Consider the following 10,933-nt stretch of genomic DNA (forward strand, 5'->3'; position numbering starts at 1 on the left):
ACTTCACACATGAGCATTAAAACAAAACAGAATAAATAAAGTCTAAGCATCTTTACAAAGAAAATAACAGAGTATTAGAAAAATTCTACAACATAGCTCTCATCAGCTAAACACATAAAGACAGGAAAACACAAATACACAAGGGTACACAAACACATAGTGGGATAACACAAAAGGAAAGGACAACACACAATTACATATTGGGAAAAAGCAGCAAAGAGGAAAGGACAGGGTTTGTTTTACTGCAGTATTTTGCTTGGAGATCTCCCTTCATTCCATAGATTGTTCGTCTTATTTCAACCTTTGCTTCCACCAAAAAAAATCCTATCTAAGCATGCTTTCTGTATTTATATGTTCACACATTGCTTACCTCATCATTTATTTCCAAGAAAATCCTACCTATACCTCGTTCCTGTATTCTATTCATATTTCTTTCAAAATAATTATTTCTGATTGTACAATACTCATTGGGGCCCAAATCTCTCTTCGCAATGCATTCTTTACCTATTCTCCATAGTCAGTTTCTTATATAGTCTACCCCTCTTAAGCTAACTTAAATCTACTGAGCTCAGATATATATACCAAGGGACGAGGCAATGCATCAAAAAAAAATAATTAACACAAACATCAATGACAAAATATAGAAATGGCAAAGCAAGCAGCATAAATTAGCAAAGCAAGTGCAATATTACAACTAATATAAGGCAATGCAGGAAACAAGAAAAACTAGCGTAGAAGAGTAACACAAAGTCAAATTCAGTAACACTATGCCTGACAAACAGCAGCAACTTATACCTAAACATGACATAGCTCAAGCAGAAAAAATATTACAGGAAACAACAATGCAGACAAGGGAAATGCATATTCACATCTTAATGTCTATGTAATTAAAGTGGTGCACCATAACAACTGATTGTAAAAAAATATTACCATGTACCTGAAAAGAAAATTAAGTGTTACTGTTACTAGTTACTTCTTATTGTTCTTTCCTTTCCAAGTGCTCCTTTTTTAAAGAATGTGGATTACAAAATTATCATTTAATAGATCTGTTGACAGAAAGAGTTCACATTAGCAAATGCATCTCATTTTATAAAAGCAATGCTGCAACACAGCTGGAAACCAGATATCAAATGAAATAAGCAATTACACAAACCAAAGCATAAAAATATCATTCAGTAGTCATGTGACATTTCATTTCATAAGTTAATGGCTCTCAACTCTCGTAGAAAGACACTTGTCATAATCAGGTGTGCAGATGTAAAAATATTTCTTGTCATTTTGTTAGGCATTTCAGTAAATATCATAAATTTTTAAGTAACGAGGGTGTCGCATTAGCGATGAAAGGCACATCCTAATGGCTTATTCTCCAGGTGTTTGACACAGCTGTGTGCCCACAACGCATTACAAAAATCATATGTTTTCAAGTAGCGAGCGTGTCGCATTAGCGATGCCCTCTACAAAGGAATGTCATTAACAGTAGTATAAGCCTCTCTTTGTCCTTCTCTTCCACCTGTGCCTCTGGCACACCCTAATGGCTTTCTTTTCTACCTGAGCGTCTGAAAAGGCTTGTTCTCCAGGTGTCTGACACACCTGGGTGCCCACGTCACATTATGTGCAGGTGGTCACTTAACTTTCTTACGGAAATATTTACGACAGTAGTTTCCGCTACAGTGACAGTCTCATATAAAAACATTTCACAGGTCAAGAATTTTATTGACATAAACATACCTCAACAGCATAATACACGTCGTCGTCGTAAAAATAACACCATAACACCTCAGTCAAATCTCAAAAACGTCGTAGCTTCCTCCAATAATTTCAAAACCTAACAAAATTCTCTGCTCATGTCAAAAGTGTCATCTGCCTCCAACGTACTTTAAAAATCATGATCTCACACCAAATACATCATTCAAAGCTTTCATAGTATCACAATGGTACCAAAAAATATGAACAGTTCACACAGTACAGACAAAATACAATTTCGTAAGTGTGAAGTTACCCAACTGTGCAATTGCGTAAACATCTGTCACTGACGTAGTAAAAAGGTTTGTCTCTCTCAGTTAACTGATCAGATAGCTGTGTAATTTATGTGTTAGAGAAATATGGTACCGATGTGTAAAGTTGTATAAGCAAATACCATATTAGCTAGGGCTCCTTGTGCTTGCCAAACACATGGTACACAAAGTAGGCGTGTACCCCCCTGAGGTTTATTGTAATTATACCCTCAGGTGTTACAGATTACAGCAATGGAATGAAATGTATCACGAAAAACTTTCTTTGTAATTCAAAAATCTCTAAAAATAAATGTTTTAAGTACAAAATTAATCACTCAAGTACGTGTCCTGTAGCGCTAAATGTGCGTTTTGCTCTAAGATAATCTCTGGGAAGTGTCGTAGTTATCGTCCTCCAAAAGCTAAGTTCTGCAGAAGTCAACGTACTTACCTCATGATACACAAAAGTGAAATGCTTTGCGTATAGATATCATACTTATTACGCTTATTGCCGTGATGAGGAAAGTACTGTGCTGTAACGTATTGTTGTCCTACGGAAAAGGCTGTCTCCTTGTAGCAATAGCACAAAAGTCACCACTAAAACATGTTTTACTTTACAGAAGAATTCAGAAAAACTGTGCAGATATCAAACAGATACACCGCAAAAGCAACATTGTAAATTGTCACTCATTAGTAACGTCGTGATATAATCGTGTAGCTGTCACACAAACCAACCACTGTGTCATCTGGCATTTCACAGAAAGCACCTCAAATCCAGAATCCACTCGTAAGCAAACCAAAATGTTGCATGTTAACAGTTTCTTAAGTCTGACAAATTGTACAAGTAGCGTGAAGTGAAAATTGCAAAGACTAAGTTAAAAAGCAGATTATCTGTCAATAAATGGTTTTACATGAGAAATGTGGTGTAAACCTTTACTCTTCCTAGTATGCAGAGTTTCGACTTTAACGCAATTAACATGTGGTATACGTCGGTAAAGAATACTGGAATTTTGCTCAAGGTTAGCGTCAATGTTATTTTTCTCGGAGCCAGCCGGCGCACGCGGCAGCCTGCGGTGCAAGTCATTGTCTGTTTCTTTGTTGGCGCGCGCCGTTACTGGGATTAGGAGGCCGAACTTCCACAAATTCGCCTTGCCGAGAGGGCCCAGCTCTGTTTAAAGCTCGCCAGTTCTGATGAAGTTCAGGTCTGTCGTTACGATCATATCGTCTGTCGTCATGTCGGTAGGTTCGATAGTTTCTTTCTTGTCGGTCATGTGGTGGAGAATTTCTGCCTGAGTCGTAACTGCGTGCTGGACCGTTGCGTCTAAAGTTATTCTGTCTCCCTTGATAATAGTTATATTGGTTCCCATATTGTCTGTTTCTCTGATTGTCTCTGTGATAGTCATTACCGCGGAAAGGTGATCTTTCCCTGTAACTATTACTCTGCCAGTGGTTGTCATATGGGTGGTGTCTGTTTTGGTCACGATTTACGTTGTAAGAATAGGTTTGTCGTGGCCATTTATTGTTTCTGTCGTCACGGAATTGAGACGGATGTGACCTGTAGTGATTGTTTTCCTGTTTTCGCATCCCGCGACTGTCTGTGTCAATTTCCAGTTCTTGTAACAATCCCTGAAAAGCTTCAATGTCGTCTTTGCAACGTCCTGCCAAAATAATATGTCGTAAATGTTCAGGCAGTTTGATTAAGCAAATGCGGATGAGTTCTGAGGGGCTGTATGGGTTTGATAGGTACTGATTCTTGTGCAACATGTCTTCAAAATATTTGACAAGACTGGAAAATTCAGAGTGTTCAAAGTGTTTCATCATCATGATGCTATGTTTTACGCGGTCTTGTGTGGCTTGAGACCAATATGCTGAGAGGAAGGCATGGTAAAATTCTCCTTCACTGTGGCAATCGTGAATGACCGATTGCATTCTTACAGCTGGTTCATTCTCTAAGTAGCCACACATAAATTCTAATCTGTGCTCCAATGACCAGTTGGGAGGAAAACAATGAGAGAATTGATGGAGCCATGCTTGTGGATGAATGTCGTTGCCAGAATTCTTAAATGTTTTGAATTTACGTGTAGTAATGAACAGCTTATAGTCAAAATCATCGTGTCGGCGAGTAGCATGTCGGTCATTGTCACGTCGTTTCGGCGGTTCCATCTCAAAATTCGGTGTACCTTGCCAATTTCTTTCATAATTACCGAAATGCCCTGTGCTATTATTTTGTGGCTTTTCCGTATTTCTAAGTTCCTCTTCCCGTGTTGGAGCGCGAGTATCCTCTGAAATATGTAATTCTTGTATTACCTGTGTCAACTGATCTTGTACTTCCCGGATTTCTCTTTTGTACTGTGTATTGATTTGATTTTGATTTTGTTTGAATTTTCTAATTTGTTCATACTCTTCTGTGTCAGTGAAGGCTATGGGTCTTGTGTCATTCAGATCATCATCTACCTTTGTAGATAAGTTAGTGACCTGATCCGAAAGTTCGGCTACTTTCTCTGATAATGAACTAATTTCCCCCATGTGTCTTTCTACTATGTCCTTTAAGTTTTCCTGAGTTTTTGCAAGTTGCGTAACCGAATCGGTAGATGCAACTGAGTCCATTTTAGCTTGCAAGGTCTCATGATTTTCATGAACAATAGTTTGCAGCTCTTTTATGGCTGCTTCGTGATTCTGTAATGCATTTTCATGCCGCGAAAAAATAGGCTGAAAATGCTCACAAATTTGTGTTTTTACGTCATTACAGACTTTTTGGCATTTCGATTCAATGTTATGTAACTCAGTAGTTAGATCTTCACGTGTTTGTTCAAGTGTGGTGTCTAACTTCCGAAGATTTTGTTCCATTGTGTCTAACTTTTGAAGATTTTGTTCCACTGTGTCTAACTTTTTAAGATTTTGTTCCACTGTGTCTAACTTTTTAAGATTTTGTTCCACTGTGTCTAACTTTTTAAGATTTTGTTCCATTGTGTCTAACTTTTGAAGATTTTGTCCCATCTGTCTCTGATTTTGTTCCATTTGTTGCATTAGTTGTAATAACAATGCATTAGTGTCTGGAATCTGTTCCTCTACTCTTTTCGGCAGTGCATTTGCGCCGGCAACATTCACATTTTGACAAGCTGAAAATGTGTCTTGACTTATTTGAGAAAACGGTGAGGACGCAAAACCTGAATCTACAGTATTTGCAATATTGTGTCCTATCATTTCGGATTCCTGAGGCGAGCTGTTGCCGACCGACCGATCGATAATGCTTCCCTGTTCACTACCTGTTTGACTGTCTACGCCATTGTTTGACGTCCGCTCCATTTCCCTATGCACAGTTACCAAATTACTACTTTGAACATTAGTTAACTCATTACACAGTGGCGCTAACACATTGCTTTCGTCTTCACTGTCGTTTCTCAATTTACTTTGGAGCCGAGTGTTACGTTTTTCACACGCCATTATTGTGACAATATTTCACACGATAACACAGAAAAACACAATTTGAAGAGCAAAAATAGGAGAACACATTAACATAGCACTGAAAATAATATGTAGTTAATTACAAGCGCAGCTGCGAAATACTTGTTGCAAATCTACATGCATGCCACAACTGTTTTACATTACAACAATGAAAGACTGCAACTACAAAGGAGATTCTCTCTACAATTACGCGCTAGCAATAAACAAAAGCTACACTAAATACACAAACTACAAGAAAAAATCAGAAGATTCCAGTGAGGTATCCTGGCAGGGTCGCCATATGAAACGTCCCCTTAGAACAATTTATACATGTGAAACGTCCACTTAGAACAATTATACAAGCCTGTGCTTAACCTGACACACAATATTATTTAGCGCAACGCAATCTGACTTTCAATAACCCCTACAAAACAATGGCCCTGACCAACTTTAACCTATACCTTTTACAAATCACTTACCTCACAAAAATCTTCGCTACTCAAGCTACTGCAAAACAGCGAGCGCCACTACTGCCAGCTAAATAAAAGATTCAAACTACTGAAGGTACTAACTACTGATAGGGATAGTTAGCAAATGAAAGATATTAATAGAGAACAAGCAATGTATTTACCTTAATATTCATAATTGACATTCAGTCTTACAGATTATCAAAACTCCGCCATCTCTCTCCCCACGTCCACCACTGCTGGCGGCTCACCTCCAACTGCCCAGCGCTACGCGCTGTTCGCATCCAGCTATAGCAGTTCATGACAACAATGGCAGACAACAATGCAAACTAGTCACATACTGCACACAGCACAGCCAGTGATTTTCATACAGAGAGCGCTACGTGGCATTACCCATATAAAAATCTAAACAGCCTACTTACAATATGATACGAAAACACTGTCTTTTTTAGGGTAATTACATTGCATCACACATCGACATCCGTAACAAATTCATTTCGGTAACCGATAATGCTATTTCAGCCATCTTACACACAACAACGGTGTTTAGGTATGGTTCCGGGACCGAATTCATGCCCAGTATTAACACTGGTTAACAACGAAATTTTTTTCCTTGGAGATTTTCTTGTGTATTTTTGTGTGGTTTTCAGGTAAAGTACTTAAAACATCCAACAATACGCAGTTTTGATGCAAACTGAGAATTTCTGCGAGTTATTCAGATTGCAGCTATTTAACACCACGATAAAGCCAGTATTGTTCTTTGATGTTTTGCAGTGAAACTTGCGAAAGTTTTATTTTATTGCCTGCTGTATAGCTAACTCCATATTTCTGTAGTATTGTACTGTCGCAGCTTTTATGTTTGTTTCACACATCGTTTTTCATACCAACCTGAGCTGAAACGAGGTATAAATCGACACGTGAATGCTTTTGCGAGTTCCAAGGCTTTGAGCGATTGTAGGATATTAATTTTCCTGGCCGCTTTTGCTAAAATTTTGGCGAAGTTATCGTGAAAAAGCAGACCACGACAAAAAGTGTATTTCCTGTTCTTTGTGGTAAAGTTTGGCGACTAGGACAGGTCACGAACCCCACATCGAATGTGTTCAAGTTACGTGGAGGGGCTCCGCATATGATCGAAGCGTAAGGTGAAATCTTTCCGTTTTGGGGTGCCAGTGATATGGAGAGAAATTTGAAATCACGGTGATGACCGTTGCTTTTGTTCTTGTAACAAAGCGGACACAGCTTTAACACCAAAAAAGGGAATCTGTTGTCCAGGCACCGACTCCGCTTTGAGTCCTGTGCCTCATGGACGTGATGTTCCTGAACGTCTTCTGCTTGATAGCCTGATGATGCGGTTCCACTTTCAGGGAACGAAACGCGCGTTAGTGCTGAAGATTGAAGTCAAAGGCTACCGTGAGCCACAATTGTTTTTACAATCGAAACTGAATGATTGAATAGAAACCGGTAGCTTCGTAAAGATTCTGCACAGTTCTTAGCCTGTAGAATGCAAGAAAAGAACTTCTTGGCCGCATGAACTTCTTTCTCTTTGCTCAGAGTACTCCGATGTTCTTGGTTTGATGCAAATGTTTAGACTTCAGTCTGAGGCGAAAGACTGTCGATTCTTCAAAGAGAAATTTCAAATCCGGCCTACACAACAGAAACAAATATACTTCCGTATCTGCTGAACGTTTAGTATATTTGAAACAGAAGTATAATTCTTTACCCATTCTTCTGGACGATCTTAATTATTAAGAATACGAACTGACTATATGCAGGGATTTGCAAGTACTGTCCATGATCATTGGTCAACAGAGGGGCTATACCAAGCATCCCTGTTTCCCGTCCGCCGCGCGGAGTGGCCGAGTGGTTTTAGGCGCCATGTCACGGACTGCGCGGTCCCTACCGCCGGAGGTTCGAGTCCTGCTTGGGCATGTGTGTGTGTGTGTGTGTGTGTGTGTGTGTGTCCTTAGGTATTCACACACATTTGAACATTTTTGCTTCCTGTCCGATGGAAACAATTGTGCAAAAAACAAGCAGTGGTCTCGGGAGATCTGGGCAAGTACATCGCCAAAGTTAGCATCATGAAACATTCTGAAACCGTTCATTAAAGCCTTGTCAAAAGCTCGTGACACTTTCAAGTATGTGGCAAGTAAATCTGTGCGGCTGTCAGAAGCTAAGCTTAAAAAAGGAATTTTCATCAACCCTGGCATTCGGAAACTAATGAGAAACGAAACATTTGAAGATAAAAGGATAGGCATTGAAATATCAGCTTGGACAGCCCTTAAAAAAGTTGTCAACAAGTTTCCCGACAACGACAAAGACGCTGATTACGAGAATACAGTAAGAAACACGCTGGGTAACTTTGATGTAGAGGGTTGTTACAATGAAACTTTCACTACTTGAGCCAATGTAGACGGGAAGCTATTTACCGTATTGGTACCCAACTTAGGAAAGATGTACAGACTGTGCGCTGCGGCATTTGCCTTGTTAGCATTGTCATGATCTGCCGTTAGGCGACGCTACTGGCGACGTAGGGCAGCATTACAGTCTGCATTACAGTTGTAGTCAGTCAACTTGGATGAGCAGGGCTTTACTCGTAAAACTGTTTTCTCAAAACAACAGTAATAATGCCGCTGCTCTTCGTACACACGCATTAAAGGCATAAGGAGTGTCTTCTTTCCGCACCGGGGTCGAAGAACATGATTCGGTAGTTCGAATTAACTGGTGATTTGAGTATTTCTACTGGAAGAGAATTGTTGAAGAAATTACTGTTTCCATGGCTGAGAATGTTGGCCGCAATGTGCAAATCTTCAAGCACTGCACCAGCTGTGGACGCAAGCGAGAGAGGTAGCCAACTTCTAACCTGAGATGTTTCCGACAGCAGTTTGTAACGCGGAACGCAATTAACAGATTATACGCTCTCATGCCGAAATACAATGTGTTTCATTCAATGATTTATTCGTTACTTCTCTCCCACGTGTCCGCACAAATGTTTCCACGAAGTTTCATTTTCCTACAATCACTCGTTTTCCTTGGGGGGGGGGGGGGGGGGGGGCGCTCTCAAGTGGCGAAAGTTTAATTACAACCTCTCTGTGTCAGGTATCTCGATGGGCTTGAAGTTGCACTTCGTGGCCTGCCACGTCAGCCATATGCCATAGAGGTAGAGACCGAGCACCAGGGAGAAAGGTTGCGCCATGACATAAAACAAATGGAGTGGAGGCATCAGGACTGACGGGACGTCAATGTGATGGTTGACTATTACTGTATACTGCACGGGAAGTGTGCCGAGGTAGTGGACAATAGAAAAAGATTGAGTCTGAAATGCTGCTAACATTCACCGGCGGGCCGGAGTGGCCGTGCGGTCCTAGGCGCTTCAGTTTGGAACCGCGTGACCGCTACGGTCGCAGGTTCGAATCCTGCCTCGGGCATTGATGTGTGTGATGTCCTTAGGTTAGTTAGGTTTAAGTAGTTCTAAGTTCTAGGGGACTTATGACCTAAGATGTTAAGTCCCATAGTGCTCAGAGCCATTTGTTAGGAGCTTATTTTGTAAGGTATTTTTGTATAAAGTTTTTAATATATGCAGTTTGTATAAATTTTCTTTAACTTATCATCACTTTGTGAGATAAACCGTACGTGGTAGAGGGAAGTACTTAGCACTTATAAACTTTCAAACATCAGTATAAAATTAGGATCACTTACAACGATTTAAAAAATATTATAAGTATAAATTTCTAGACTTTTATAACCCATCAGGAAGTTTTGAAACAGCGCAGACTCCTCTGTGGAGTGAGAATGATGAACTCTTCTTGCAATCTTCTTCTTACGCAAATAGTATGTGGGTGAAGGGACCGAAGTTCACTGAACATACAACCTAGAATTCATGTTTACTCAAAGCAAACACACCTATATGACAGTGAAACGGCAAATTCTCTCGACCGTCTTTCGTTATCGAGTCTATATTTTGTAGCACAAATTCATCTTTGGTGTCTGGCGTTGCGACTGCTCTTTACGCAACAGCACAGTCCAGGATACGCCTCACGCAGTTTCCGACGTTAGTCATCATACGTTTTATCTATACTGTGAACAATGAAGGCTCGAAAAGTTCCCTTAGCGTAAACTCCAACTTAAATTAACATCTGATATTTTTGTCTTTCTACTCAATGTTCTGCCTCATGGCAGGATCTGTAATCACTATAATTTGCATACTAACGACCAGAAAGATCTTCTTTATTGTGAACGACGCGCAACTGTGCACTGATGCAAAGGAGTTAAAGATTTTATCTGCCAGTGGGAACTGATTTATATCAATGGGCAACTTGAGAATTTGTGCTGGACTGGGATTTGAACCCGGCTCTCCTGCTTACTAGGCAGATGCGCTGAAACAATGGCCGCAACAACCATACGGTTACCCTAGCACGCCTCCCGTTAGACCCAAATTCTCAACTTATACCACACACTACTTATCAAGTGCCCCTGCTGATTAGCCGCGTTACTCGTAGCAATTCGCCTATTCCTGTAATTCGAGCTTGGTGTGGATCTGCACAGAGGGGATCATTGGTCGTCATCGCCTTATTATATATATGTGCTACCTGTTCTTTCAGATATGTCCGAAAGACTAGACACCACATTTAACTAAGCTCTGTTTGAAAGCTACCATTCTGCGAAACCGTGTCACACACACACAACCAAATTTGATACTAAGAAGTGAGACTGCGTTAAACTCTTAGCTTGTACGAAGGAAGATTAGAGTTCTACATCCCGTTGACGTCGAGACCATTAACAGTGGAGCACACGCTCTGGGTGGGGAAAGGATAGGGAAGGAATAGGAACCATCCCAGTATTTAGTTCCAGCGATGTGGGGCACTATAACATTCTTAATCCCACTTGTGATAGGATACACTATCCACTGTTTTTGGTTTTCATTTAGGTATGTCTAGTTACCGTTGTATAAATATCAAAGTAGTTTTATTCTTAGTTGCACATTTGGTTGTGTATGTGTTCGTCGGTTGGTACAAGGATATATTTTTCTATTGT

This window comes from Schistocerca cancellata, chromosome 3 (assembly GCF_023864275.1).
Source record: "Schistocerca cancellata isolate TAMUIC-IGC-003103 chromosome 3, iqSchCanc2.1, whole genome shotgun sequence".
NCBI lineage: Eukaryota > Metazoa > Arthropoda > Insecta > Orthoptera > Acrididae > Schistocerca > Schistocerca cancellata.